Source organism: Mus caroli, unplaced genomic scaffold (assembly GCF_978045245.1).
Source record: "Mus caroli unplaced genomic scaffold, Mus_caroli_1 scaffold_12, whole genome shotgun sequence".
Taxonomy (NCBI): domain Eukaryota; kingdom Metazoa; phylum Chordata; class Mammalia; order Rodentia; family Muridae; genus Mus; species Mus caroli.
Genome location: NW_028227267.1, coordinates 112,080,586 through 112,096,041, shown reverse-complemented (window position 1 = coordinate 112,096,041; position 15,456 = coordinate 112,080,586).

Below are 15,456 nucleotides of genomic sequence, written 5' to 3'. Positions count from 1 at the left end.
TGTTGAGAGCACAGCTCTGTTCTCTAGGTGTGGGGTAGCCCCTGCAGTGACAACCTGAAGGAGCACAAATACACAGAACAGGGCACAGTAATGAACTTGAAGCATAGTCAAAGAGGTCGTGAGGATGTAGGAAGCCTCTCTGCCCCCAGTCCCAAAAATATGGACATACTATGTTCAGAAAAGTGTTTAATTTCTACACTTCCTGCCGTGGGTAGTTGAATCAAATCTTTCTAGGTTTTAATAAACTAAGAGACCAGGTGACCTTGCGAACATACAAGAAGGCATGAAGTCCATGATTGTATGTGAAACTTCAGAAAGGACTTCCTTATCCAAGCTTTCAGTCTTTCAATATGCTTTGTATTTACATCTCTAAGCTCTATCTATCTATCTATCTATCTATCTATCTATCTATCTATCTATCTATCTATCTATCTATCTATCATCATCTACTAAATACAAGTGAGTAAACTTTCACTCTTTTCAGACACATCAAAAGAGGGCATCCAAAGCCCAGCCACCATGTGGTTGCTGGGAATTGAACTCAGGACTTCTGTAAGAGTGGTCAGTGTTCTTAACTACTGAGTCATCTCTCTAGCCCTCTACAAGTACTTTATACATATAGATCCCTTTTTTTTTTTTTTTAAAGACAGGGTCTCTCATTGTAGCCCTGGCTGTCCTGGAACTCACTTTGTAGATTAGGCTGGCCTTGAACTTACAGAGATCCAACTGCATTTTGAGTGCTGAGATTAAAGGTGGGTGCCCCCACCAACTGCCGTAATATTTTCTTATTTTATAATCATTATTACTTTTGTAGTATCTTTGAATGAGGAGCAGTTTGAAATTTTTTATTAGATATTTTCTTCATTTACATTTCAAACGCTATCCCAAAAGTGTCCTATACCCTCCCCCTGCCCTGCTGCCCTACTCACTCACTCCCACTTCTTGGCCCTGGCTTTCCCCTGTACTGGGGCATATAAAGTTTGCTAGACCAAGGGACCTCTCTTCCCAATGATGGCCACCTAGGACATCTGCTACATATGCAGCTAGAGACACAAGTTCTGGGGGTACTGATTAGTTCATATGGTTGTACCATATGAACTAATATCTCTTGGGTGCTTTCTCTAGCTCCTACACTGGGGGCCCTGTGTTCCATCCAATAGCTGACTGTGAACATCCACTTCTGTACTTGCCAGGCACTGGCAAAGCCTCACAGGAGACAGCTATATCAGGGTCCTTTCAGAAAAATCTTGCTGGCATATGCAATAGTGTCTGCGTTTGGTGGCTGATTATGGGATGGACCCCCGGGTGGGGCAGTCTCTGGATGGTCCATCCTTTCACCTTAGCTCCAAACTTTGTCTCTGCAACTCCGTCCCTAGATATTTTATTTCCTATTCTAGGGAGGAATGAAGTATCCACAAGTTGGTCTTCCTTCTTGATTTTCTTGTGTTTTGGAAGTTGTATCTAGGGTATTCTAGGTTTCTGAGCTAATATCCACGTATCAGTGAGTGCATATCAAGTGACTTCTTTCATGATTGGGTTACCTCACTCAGGAAGATATCCTCCAGATACATACATTTGCCCAAGAATTTCATAAAATCATTGTTTTTAATAGCTGAGTAGTACTCCATTGTGTAAATGTACCATATTTTCTGTATCCATTCCTCTGTTGAGGGACATCTGGGTTCTTTCCAGCTTGTGCTATTATAGATAAGGCTGCTATGAACGTAGTTGACCATGTGTCCTTATTACAAGTTGGAACATCTTCTGCCCAGAAGAGGTATTGCTGGATCCTCCAGTAGTACTATGTCCAGTTTTCTGAGGAACCGCCAGACTGATTTCCAGAATGGTTGTACCAGCTTGAAATCCCACAAGCAATGGAGGGGTGTTCCTCTTTCTCCACATCCTCGCCAGCATCTGCTGTCACCTGAACTTTTGATCCTAGCCATTCTGAATGGTGTGAGGTGGAATCTCAGGGTTGTTTTGATTTGCATTTCCCTGATGATTAAGGATGTTGAACATTTTTTCAAGTGCTTCTCAGCCCTTCAGTATTCCTCTGTTGAGAATTCTTTGTTTAGCTCTGTACCCCATTTTTAATGTGGTTATTTGAATTTCTGGAGTTCAGCTTCTTGAGCTCTTTGTATATATAGGATATTAGTCCCCTATCAGATTTAGGATTGGTAAAAATTCTTTCCCAATGTTGGTGGCCTATTGTCTTGTTGACAGTATCTTTGCCCTACAGAAGCTTTGCAATTTTATGAGGTCCCATTTGCCGATTCTTGATCTTACAGCATAGGCCATTGCTGTTCTGTTTAGGAATTTTTCCCCTGTGCCCATATCTTCGAGGGTTTTCCCTACTTTCTCCTCTATAAATTTCAGTGTCTCTGGTTTTATGTGGAGTTCTTTGATCCACTTAGACTTGATCTTTGTACAAGGAGATAAGAATGGATCAATTCACATTCTTCTACATGATAACCACCAGTTGTGCCAGCACCATTTGTTGAAAATACTGCCTTTTTTTCCACTGGATGGTTTTAGCTCCCTTGTCAAAGAGCAGGTGACCATAGTTGTGTGGGTTCATTTCTGGGTCTTCAATTCTATTCCATTGATCTACCTGTCTGTCGGTGTACCAGTACCATGCAGTTTTTATCACAATTGCTCTGTAGTAAAGCTTTAGGTCAGGCATGGTGATTCTACCAGAGGTTCTTTTATCCTTGAGAATAGTTTTTGCTATCCTAGGTTTTTTTGTTATTCCAGATGAATTTGGAAATTGTCCTTTCTAACTCAGTGAAGAATTGAGTTTGAATTTTGATGGGGATTGCATTGAATCTGTAGATTGTTTTTGGCAAGATAGCCATTTTTACTATATTAATCCTGCCAATCCATGAGCATGGGAGATCTTTCCATCTGAGATCTTCAATTTCTTTCTTCAGAGACGTGAAGTTCTTGTCATACAGATCGTTCACTTCCTTAGTTAGAGTCACGCCAAGGTATTTTATATTATTTGTGACTATTTTGAAGGGTATTGTTTCCCTAATTTCTTTCTCATTCTGTTTATCCTTTGTGTAGAGAAAGGCCACTGATTTGTTTGAGTTAATTTAGCAGTTTGAAATTTTAAGAACTAAGTTTGTCAACGTATTTCTTTGTCTGACCGTTTGATATTTTAAGAAATCTTTCAAACTCTGAAGTTGTAAAGATATGTAGACTTGGAAAAACAACAAGTTTTATCCCTTAATTCATCTAAAATGCTTCCTATGTAAGACAGGAATAGGGAAGCAATTGCATTTTATTTTATTGGCTTTGCAATAGCAGAGCTGGTCATGGCTGTCTTAATGATTAGGTTGCTTCATCTGAGAATGCATTGACATCAGTCACTGTCCTTTCTGTCTCTGGTTTGCTTTGTTGGTGTCTTTCCTCAGGTCAAGGACAGCTTTTCGTTTTTGCCACTTTCTTACTTTCTTTGTATTTCTTAAGAATTATATTGAAGATTCTTAAGTCACCCTTTTGTTTAATAATATAATTTTCTGTTTAAAGGATTCCTGGTAGATTTTTGAATTATATTAGTAATTATTATTAATTTAGACTTATATTTCTGGAATAGTTTAAGCTCAGTGCTGATGTAATATATATATAAATGATGACTTCGTTTAAACAGTTTGTCCTTAATTTTCTGATGGGTAATTAATCTTGTCCTTGGTGCAGTGGTTCCTGAGATCTGTGAAGTGTTGGAGAATGGCCTCCTCCTTCTGGGAAGTCCGTGTGGGTTTCAGATGTGCCAGTGCTCTTCTCCCAGAGGAAAGGTCTCCAGTGATGCTTCCTTAGAGACTACATGATTCTCACTGTCCTGCTAGCCTTTTAAGTGAGTTTTTACATCTACATTCTTATATAATTTAGTTATTGTTTTTGCATTTTAAATGATCTGACATTAATGAAAACTTCAGAAACTTGTCAAATTCTTCTTATTGTTTTTCAAACTTTAAAATATATTATATTTATTCTGTGAGAACCTTATATATATATATATTTTTTTTTTCTTATTCCTACTCCCTACTAAATCTCAAACCCCACCTTCTGGGCTACCCTATGCCCCAAACTTCAGGTCTGTCTTTCTTTCTTTCTTTCTTTCTTTCTTTCTTTCTTTCTTTCTTTCTTTCTTTCTTTCTTTCTCTCTCTCTCTTTCTTTCCTTCTTTCTCTCTTTCTTTCTTTCTCTCTCTCTCTTTCTTTCTTTCTTTCTTTCCTTCTTCCTTCCCCCTCTCTCTCTCTTTCTTTCCTTCTTTCTCTCTTTCTTTCTTTCTCTCTCTCTTTCTTTCCTTCTTTCTCTCTTTCTTTCCTTCTTTCTCTCTCTCTCTTTCTTTCTTTCTTTCTTTCTTTCTTTCTTTCTTTCTTTCTTTCTTTCCTTCTTCCTTCTCTCTCTCTCTCTCTCTCTCTCTCTGTGCTGCCATTATATAGGGCCATTTATTGGAATATGTGATCAACAGTTTAATCCCTAAAACTCTTGTCACTACGTCCATTTTTGTTATATTTTCTCTCTCCATCCTTTCCTTCCTTAATTTGATCAATTTTTCTGTATTGCAAACTTATTGAGAGACTCAGATTTTTTTTAACTCTTTATAGAAGTTTTTGTTAGATTATGGTTTTGTCTTTAACATGTCTTTTCTTAAGATTTCTTTTGTATAACATTCTACTCTTTTTTTTTTTTTTAATTTTGGGAATCACAGTGTTATAAGTACTCATGTTGAGTGTTCTATTTTCTACCTCTAGGTATTTGAGCACCTGTTTCCTAGTTGAAAACCCAGTAGCCTCCTCACCAGCTTCAGCATCCAGATATTATGTGCTTATATTCTTCTGGTCTTCTTGTAGATTGAACTCATTCCACCTCCCCACAACACCAACATTCTACTTCTTTTATTTGGAGGGAGGATGTTTGGAAGTTGTGTTTCTGGAAATGTTTTCTATTTATTTTCCCAGTAAACTTAAGAAAACTTAAAAGTAATTAAATGTTTTCTTCCTTTTGAAATGACAGAATCTTAAACACTTGGAGTATGTCTTCTTTCAAATGTACATGACAATGGTGCCTAATATTTTTGTTTCCTTACTTTTTTTTTTTTGGTTTTCCAAGACATGGTTTCTGTGTGTATCCCTGGCTGTCCTGGAACTCACTTTGTAGACTAGACTGGCCTCGAACTCAGAAATCTGCCTGCCTCTGCTTCCCAAGCTCTGGGATTAAAGGCATGCGCCACCAATGCCCAGCTGTTTCCTTACATTTTTAGAGTTACAAATTAGCTCTGTTATTATATTACACACTCAATACTGCTGAGATTTGAAAAAAAATCAAGCACACCTTTCTTGTAGTCAGATTTTTCACTCTCAGACTGTTTCTATGCCAAATATAAACTACATCTTCTGGTTATAAATAATTTTTGATTAAAAAACAATAACAAACAAACAAAAATATTGACTAAGTTTTCATCTCTCATTAAGAAAGATATTTATTTTTATTTCATTTATTCAAAAAAGTAAGTGGACAGGATGGGGACTGCAGGGAAAGAAAAAGGAGGACCTTTTTTACAATGGGGTAAAGACTGTTTGGGATAATAATGTGGGTAACTGTGGAAGGCAGTGATGAGCATGTGGGTTATGAATGCTTTCCGTGAATTGTATACTTGACAATGATTGGATGCTGCCCTTTATTCTCCTGTGTTCTAACATGTATGTGCATGTGCACATAGACACACTCATTCCACCACTGGTCTTACCATCTACTTCTTGTAAACAAAATGATTTTGGACAAGTCAGTTAACCTTGTTCTGGTTTGCTTTTACTCTGTGAAATGGAGTGAGTTGGATATTTATCCCTTATGAAGCTTCAATGAGTTCAGTAGTTATCCTTATAAAGAATTCAATTAGAATTCTTACAAACTCTTGCTGCATAAAGGAATTAATGCTGCCTCTCCATTCTTTTTTGGAAGAAGTATTCAGTCACAATCACCCTTCAGTGAAGACTTGATGGAGGAGTATATGTCAAATGCTTGATACAGATGCTTGTCTAGATTCATTACATAATAAATACTTGCAAATACTATGTTTTCTCAAATAGATTACTATTCCAAAATAAGAATTGAGGGTACATGTCTAGAAAGGTTGTGTAACTCCTGGTTTAAACACAACATTATTTCTTAACACCTATATTTTCCCCTTGCCATCATGGCTACCCAGCCAATGATTTTCATAACTTAGTCCTAAGTTCTACTCACACTTGCCTGGTGTATCCAGCTTGACTAGAATGCAGTCGCTTGTCTCCCAATATTTGACTTCTTAGTTTCTGGCTTTCTTCAGCCCTATTATTTACTAATTACCTTTCAGTCCTTTAATAATTTAGTGTTTAAGGTTGCTTATGAAATTCAAATCTTCACTCACAAGGGTACCTCACCATTTCATGTAAGAGCTCCAGTATTTCAGTGCTTTCCAGAAAGCAAATAAATGTCTGGCTGCCTTTCAATTCTGCTAATAGCCTGAAGGTGCTCTTGAATGTGAAGCTTGTTGGCTGTTTTATGAATTTGTTTATGGTTTCAATCAAAGGTGTGAATTTATCCTGGATTTTAGTACCCAATTTGCTTCTATTCTTTTTAATTGTTAAAATTATTTGCTTGCTGTGATAAATGTTTAGACAAAACACTTATCACTTTATCACTTTAGACTGTTTTAATTTTAATTCTAAATAACTTCCAGAAAGTTCATGTTTTTTAACACCTGTTTCTCTGTTGGTGATAATGTTGTGAGAAACCGAGAAGCGAGGTCAAGCGGGCCGAAGGAGATCATCTCCAGGCAGATGGGTAGAGCCTACTCAGCAGTTCTGAACTTCTTTGCCTCCAGTCATTTACCATAATGTGAACTGATGGCCCTCACATCCCCGCTGCTGCAATGAACAGAGCTCCCTGCAGTGTGTTCCCTACCAGAGTGGATGGAGATTCTCTAAAACCAAGTCAGAATAAATGTGTCTTCCCTTAAGCCATTGCTGTCAGGTGTGTTTTGTTATAGTGACATGGAAGTTTTGTTGTAACAAAACTAATGCATAGATTATAAAGAAAAAACAAAAAAAATTTATAAACCTAACCTATTTGATCTCTTTATCTGAAGATTTAAATGTTCATGTAACAAGGAGATGTTAAATACATACATTGTGACTATAGCTAGGTAATTCTTACAGATTCTTGTTGCATAAAGGAATTAATGCTACTTCTCCATTCTTTTTTGAGAAAAAATTCAATTATGGTCATCAAAATCATTAATATTATTCACTAAGCAGTATAAGTATCTTTTTAATGTATGGAGAATATTTAAAACACATATAAATCTGTAGACTGGAAATATCTTATTGTGAGTGTTGTGAAGTTTAGTTCCTCCAGATTAAAACATTCCTTCCTGGAAAGAGAAACTCAGAAAACAAAACTAGGGATGTCCAGGAAGCTCATGAAACTTAGCAGGCTCAGAAGCCACCCAAACCTGCAAGGTTTAGAAGCTCCACACCAAAGACTAGAAAAGAATGTGCAATTGTGGGGGTAAAAGGAGACTCTCCTAATGAGTTGCCTGCAGGATGTCATCAACCAGGCTGAGCTACCCTTATGAGTATGCAACTGAGATGTCCTTGAAACAAATACTTCACCCTTGCTCTTGGAAGTAACGTTGGCTACTAAGTCAGACTTGGGTAATGTAATGTTTTTCTCTGTGGTGCCTTGTCTAGGGTGAATATATGTTTGTCCAAGTCTCCCAGGAACAGTCACACAGAAGTGAGATTTACACAGTAGTTTGTTTGGGGGGCAATGTAAAGCTCTGCAATTACTGTTGTAAGGTGAAAAAATTGCAGCTCAAACAATAAGTGCTGTAGTTGATGAAATCAAAGCTCACCAACAGGAAAGACGCCTGCTTTTGCAGGCCATGGGATGTTACAGTGGTCAAACTGGAGGATCCCTCACGCACAGCCATAGTTAATAACTCCTTGTCTAGAGAGGGCATGCACGGAGGTAAATTGGTTTAGGAATGGGGATATTTCAGCAAGCTGGAACAAACGTTTCTTTTTGTAGTGACCACAAAAGAAACCTGAAAAGTTAGAAATGAGATGCATTCAGCTAGGTTTCCAGTTTTCGGTTTCCAAATAGTGTAATAAACCCTCAAAATCTGACTGCTCTATCTGATTTGCTACATTAATGTAAAGGATGTATGGAATCTAGTCTTTCAGATCTACAAGCAGAACAAGATCCATTATTACAGCACAGTTTTCAAACCAAATAAAACTATAGCATAAAAACTCATGTCCCAGCCGTGGTGGCGCATGCCTTTAATCCCAGCACTCGGGAGGCCGAGGCAGGCAGATTTCTGAGTTCGAGGCCAGCCTGGTCTACAAAGTGAGTGCCAGGACAGCCAGGGCTACACAGAGAAACCCTGTCTCGAAAAAACAAAACAAAAACAAAAAAACAAAAAAACAAAACTCATGTCCTCCATTTGCTGTCAGTTTTGTTCATGTGATATTCTGACGACAAATTAACATCAGACTTCATCTTTAGGATCAATTTCAAACTAATTATGTATTTGGTTTTTAGTTTGTTTAGAGGCCTTTAAGGTTGGGAAGAATGTTATTGATCTACGTATCCTAACAGATCAATTCTCGAATGCTAAGCTCCCTGGCTGCTGAATCCTAGGGCCGCAAGGAATCTTGCTTTGGATCTTTATTGTTTAATCATTCAGTGTGATGTGCTAAATAATGGAGTCAGAGAGAGACTTTTTTCCTGTTTTCAAAATTGCCTCAAATTCAAGATGCAGTGGATGGTTTATTCTTTTCAACAGTTGACAAGGCTATTTGCCTTCTGGGAAATGGAGAAATCTAGGCTAATAGTCTGCTTTCTCTGGGAATTCTAAAGAGAGTTTGTTTTGTGTTGTTTAGAAGTATGCTATCAGCTTCACATAGTTCACGGCGTTTGTCTTTACTGTCTTTAGAAATCTTATCAATTATATATAAAATCTAATCTGCTTATCACTTATTTTCTGTCAGCCTATCCTTTCTATCTACCTACCAACCTATCAATCCTGATATTTTTTTTATGTTATTTTTATCTCAAGAATTGCCATTTGATTTCTCACCCAATTTAGGAACATTCTCAGCTGCTAATTTAGATATTAGTTTTCCCGAATTCCTTATATTTTCATAATTCAGAGATCATTTGATATTTCCATGTATTGAGCTATCATATGTCTCTTTGCTTTGACCTTTAAGTTATCTTCCTTTTCCTTATTCCAGTCTTTCTGTGATCTAGCCTTGGTTGATTCCTTGATGCTTTGAAATACCCTGGCAAATTTTGGGCTGATAGCTTCATGGGTAGGTTGGTGTGCTACCCACTGGAACAGTTCATGGTATCTAAAAGTCAGCTGGTTTCAGCACATCGCAACACATCACTGCGCATCACTGTTGATTCCTTTCACTAAAAGTCCTGCTGACAGGCTGCCTTGTCTCGCCTCAGTGGGAGAGGATGCACCTGGCGCTACAAAGAATTGATATGCTAGGGTTGGTGGATACCAAGCGTTCCACCCTAAGAGGATAAAGGGAAGGAGATTGGGGGAGGGATTCTGGGAGAGTAGGACCGGAGGGGGGCAGCAATTGGGATTTAAAAAAAAAACTTGGAAAAACAATGTATGGGAGAAAGGGTTTATTCTAGCTTAGGGCATCTTGGAAAAACAATGTATGGGAGAAAGGGTTTATTCTAGCTTAGGGCATCCTAGAGATACAGTATATCACGAAGGGAAGATGTGGCAGCAGACTGACACAGTGGCAAGACCAGTGGCTGGATATGGGAATCAGACATAAACTGTAAAAACAGTAAGTAGTAAGTGGGTTTCCACAACCTTCCCAAACATCGTTACAAGCAAGTGGTCAAACACTCGTGCCTATTGGGAGACTTCATAATCAAACCACTACAGACATATTCATGATAGTTTCCTCAAATCTGCCTTTTCAGTTCATTAAATGTGCCTTATTGTGAATTATATTATCTCTAATGTTCCTATTGAAGTAATTTTGACTTTCTAATTTTAGAAATGTCAGTTGCTCCTTTTCAAATAAAACCAATATTTTTCTACCATGTCCTGTTTCTCCCAAAGCCAATTCTTCTTTCAATAATTTTCTATATCCTGGTTTCTTTCTTTTTTTTATTTTTTCCAAGACATAGTTTCTCTGTACAACCCTGGCTGTCCTGGAACTTGCTCTGTGAATCATGCTATCCTCAAACTCAGAGATTCCCCTGCCTCTACCTCACAAGTGCTAGGATTAAAGGCATGTGTCACTACCACCTGGTTTATATCCTGGTTTTTAAAGAGTTTATTGGATTTTATTATATAAAGTTTGTAGGGTCAACATTCATGGTAGAATATCTAAAAGTAAGATTAAGCTGATTTCTGCATTGCAATTTCAGGGTAATTGCATGTATCCATGGACCTTAGACAGATGTCCTGTACTTATATGGCCAACATGTTCTCAGTGCACGTGACCTTTTGTTGTTGTTCTTATTTAAATAATTGTTTGGCTTCACAAGATATGAAAAAAAATGCCACACAAACCTGGCTTGGTAGTCCATCCTTGTACTCCCTCCAGTCAGTAGGCAGGAGAAGGGGGAACACAAAAAGTTTGAGGTCCAGTTTGAGCTACGCACACCTATCTACAACTGTCCTGGCTTAGTCACTGTTACTACAATACTATGACCAAGGCAACTCTTACAAAAGAAAGCATTTACTGGGGGTTTTAGAGGATTAGTTTATTATTATTGTGGAGGGGAGCATGACAGCATGCAGGCAGGCACTAGAGCAATAGCTGAGAGCTATATCCTGCTCTGTAGGGAGAGAGAATGAGGAAGGAGAAGGAAAGGGAGAGAGAGGGAGCAGAGAGATAAATAGATGATAGATAGATAGATAGATAGATAGATAGATAGATAGATAGATAGATAGATAGACAGACAGATAGACGTGGCCTGGTCTTCCATGGGCTTTTGAAACCTCAAAGCCTACTACCAGTAACACACTTTTTCCAACAAGGCCACACCTTTTAACACGTCTAATCCTACCAAAGAGTTCTACTTTTGGGTAACTAAACATTCAAATACATGAGCCATCGGGGGCTATTCTTCATCAAACAACAGTTACCCATAAAAATGCAGAAAAGAGTCAGTCATCTAAAGGTTTGGTTCACATTTTAATTTTTTTAAAGGATATGTATTCAGTTTAATTGTCCACCAAGCCTCATGGAGAAGCTGATTTTTTCTGTTGTCTTGTTAAATTGGAGAGTGCAGATTTTCTACAAGACTACATTTTTCTGATAGGTTTTCTATTTCACTTTTTTCCCCCCTGAAAAATGGAGGTCTCAGATTTATGTAAGGACTTCACCTCTAACTTTACTGTATGGATTCAAGATCTCATTTCTTGTGCCTTTGGTATTTAATTTTTAATATATGAAAACTATCCTCATTAATAACTAGAGATGACACAGATGTTTGTCACTATTCACATGACCTTCTGTTTAAGGCACCCGTGCACTTCCCCTTTTCGGCTCCACATTATAAATTCAGGTAAACTTTCTGCAGTATTTGAGGTGTTTGCATCTGGGTGAATTTCAATTCGTCATATTCTACCACCTTGACAGCATATGTCATAAAGCTATTAATGGCTGCTTCCTCCAACAGCCAGATGAAGCTTTAAAATTACCCTTTCCTAGGCCAAAGACCATTTTTATCCTTGGTTCCTTCCTGAAGTAGGAATTGCTTCAGCTACACTTTGTTGAACCCTTACTACTGATGCAGTGCATCAATTATATAATGTTACTTAACTATCACAAAAGAAACTCTTAATGTCCGAGTGGATCCTCATTTTTTAATGTCTCAGAGAGTTTAAGTGACTTGCCAAAGGTCTCATAAAAATGAGACATAAAATGATATTGCCAAGATAGCAACAGAGGTCTGTATGCTGAGAAACCTCTCATCTTTAACATTTAATCACATGGGCCACACGGACAGCCACTTTCAAGACAACTGTATTTAATGTGTTTCTGGACATTCTTACTTTTAAAGGATGTTAACCCTTCACTATTTTTGTTTTTAGAACACACATATGTTAGCTTACTCAAAAAGAAGTCTTCCCATTAAAGTTTGGCTTGAGAATGTGTTTTACAATTTAAGAGTTTTCCTCTTAGTAGTTTTGCTAGTCAAATAATAAAAGAATCTATGCATGCTTATTATTAATGATGCTTCACCAGGAACTTTATAGACATGTTCTTTCACTTGCCTGCACAAGACAATGGTGGCAGTGATATATTGACTCAGTTGTCTGAAGAATAAAACCTATGAGGTTCACCCTGCCATTTTATACACCACCAACCAATCCTTCCCCGTTATGCCTCATTCTCCCAAACAACACTTTGTGCTTTGACACAAGAAATAAGGTAGAAGTTGTCTCTCACCTGGACACTGTTGATTAGAACATAGTGATCAGTTGGGTTGGGACCCATTTCTGGAATAAGCTGCAGGAGATAAGGATTCAGACCCCGCCATCCCCCCCCCCCAAAAGAGAGAGAGAGACATGTACTGAAGAGATGCAGACATTTCTAGGAGGCAGTTTTCTTCTGTTGAAGGGACAGTGAAGGTTTTCATCCTGTTTCCTCAACTGCAATGGGTTTTTGGGTAGTAGGAATGGAATACACAAAGCCCTGCTAGGCGACTGCTCTCTGCACATCATCAGCATCTTTGAATTATTTAACTACATTTTCCTCTACGTAGGTCCACAACACTGTGCTTACTAAGTTAAATACTTTTTGTATCATACATTTGAGCTTTTTTTGAACTCCATTGAATCTTTCGCCTTTATTTTCCTCTCCTCTTTAACTGTAAGTTTTTACAAAGAAAAAAAAAGACAAAACAAAAAAACTAATTACTGCGAATGACATTTGGTTCTAAATGCATACTAGATGGATAGTTACTTGCTAATTATATTTCTAATTCAGTAAGAAGTTACACTATCAGTCCAGATAAGAAAGATGCCAGATAATCATGGTACAACAATAGGTATCAAGAAGTAGACTCATTCTGTATGCAGAAGGCTAGAAGAAAAGTGTGCTAGTTGTAGCAGCTTTTGTGAAATGTGTTGTTTGACTTATTCCTCACTGTTCAGCTTGGGAGTGAGCTGGAATGAGCTCAGTTAATTCTGCCTTCATTTTCTTTCATGTTCTGCATATCCCTCTAATGCAGTGTTCATTTTTCACCAAGTTAAGGGCTTGCTTGGAATTATACAGAATGTTATTGCATTGCTGTGGACGTAATGCATAGCTTCCATTACCATTTACCAGAGTTTATATGCACTTTACCTCATGTAAACAAAACACTTCAGATTCACACTTTTTACAGAGTCTTATTTATCACTAATACTTTCTGTATTTAAATGATACAGAAATGTACATGCTTTCAATGTATAATAGTTGCTTTAAAATGTCGAGAAAGGTGCAGTTTATGCCTTCTGCCACCTGCTAGTGCCTATAAAACCATGCCTGTCTGAGATACTGAATTGTTTTCCATTATATTAACATTGCATGAATAAAAACCCAAGCCTTTTAAATCACAAGTTTCCTATGGTGTTGATTGGCCCGAAGCTGGATAAATCCAGACAAATATTTATGGTGCCAAGAGTTGTGTACATAAATATTCTTGCCTTGAAAATGTTTCCAGTGCACTGGTAAAGCTGTCAAGGTGACATAATTTAACAAGGAAAGCAGCTAGCCGAGATCCAGCGGTCACTCAATTTGAATTCTTTTTCTATTCCCACTTTACTACAGGATTCTGAACCACCTGCACCTTTCCAGAGCCTGGCTCCCACTTTGTGAATTGCGGGAAAACCAACTCTATCTAGAGTTATGAGGGCAAAGGGCTGGGTCCATGGTTTGAGAAAGTTTGGAAATGTAAATTACTAAGCTTCCCTAAGAAGCTTCCACAAGTTAGGCAAGAACCATTTCTCATAAACTGGTGGCAGTGAAGGTGAAGAGGAAGCTGGCAAACTCTCTTTCTAGAACAGTGTGCCAATGCACTCGAGAAAGAACAAAGGAGAATGCTTGGGAAGAGTTGCAGGGAGAAATGGGAAGAGGGAAATTTTGTAATCATAATTCAATTTCTAAATCTTAGAAATGTAAAAGCTTAGTTTCTACCAAGGGCATGCTTTCTGAGGCTCACAGATAATTTCTTTGTGACCACATCTTTGGAGGTGGGAGTCTATCAGTGTTCTTCCAGGTTCACTCCTGAGGGCATCAGTCTTGTCATGTGGTCACTTCCCAATGCCCCACCACATCACCCTATTGTTATAGGAACTCTTCCCCGGAGTGCTAAACCAATGTCTACCCCTTATTTACAGAGCACCATTGACAAAAGAAAGTATGACATCCCCAGTGTCTGACTTGGCGACAGATATTTATCAGGAATACTTACAGGAAGCATGGAGATGTTACTTACAGGAGTGTGGATGAGCCTAGAGCAACCATACTGATGGAAGTCTTACCTTAGCATGGATGACAATTCCCCAAAGCTGGAGCTTCCTTTAGTGAACCTTGCACACTTTATATATTCCACTATCCCCCAAGGACATGAGGCCACATGTACTTAAGGAACAATTACCTACAGCTTGCTGTGAGGTACAGGGGGAGTGGCTGAGATCATGTGAGGGTCCAGTGGCTTTCTTCATAGTCCTTCTATTATGAACCAGCAGCTCTCAACAAACCCAGTTTTGAGGGTTGATTGCAGGTGGTCACAGCTTCTCTGATGCAGAGGATGGGAGGTATGATCAGAGGATAATATTCTAAAATACTTGGGTGGAGGAAACTCTATGTAATGCTGAGTGAACATGAATATTCACAACAATGACATTTACATTTATAACGAAATGTGTTTGCATTTATTATTATTCTTCAAAAGATATCTGCAAATTAACTTGCCACAATACTCATTCCTCGGCGGTTTGCTCTTCCTCAGACATGGGCGCAAAGGCTTGGTTGTTCCACTGTCGTGTCAGTTAGTCCTTGTACTAAGTCTTTAATGCAGGGACTGTTATCTCTGCATTGCGAGTAGAGGATGTGGCCAGCATCAGCTTTGCCAGGTGGAAGGTGGAAAGGCTAGGATTCAAACCAGCTGAAGCTGGAGCCTGGGTCTTGTGCTTTAGGGCACGTTGTCTCCCTTGAGCCTGAGCTTAGAAAGCCTCAGGGGCTTGCTAAAGCTCAACAACGCTCTCCTGCAGGCTTGGTTTAAGAACACCCTGGTGTGTTGGACAAGGCCACCTCTATTTCTAGACTGTTACTCTAGTGATATGAATGTGCTTGGCATCTCCTTCACTGCCCTTTCCTCTTGAATCATGAGGATAATTGGAGTCAGTGTTCTGCTGAGTGCCCTGACC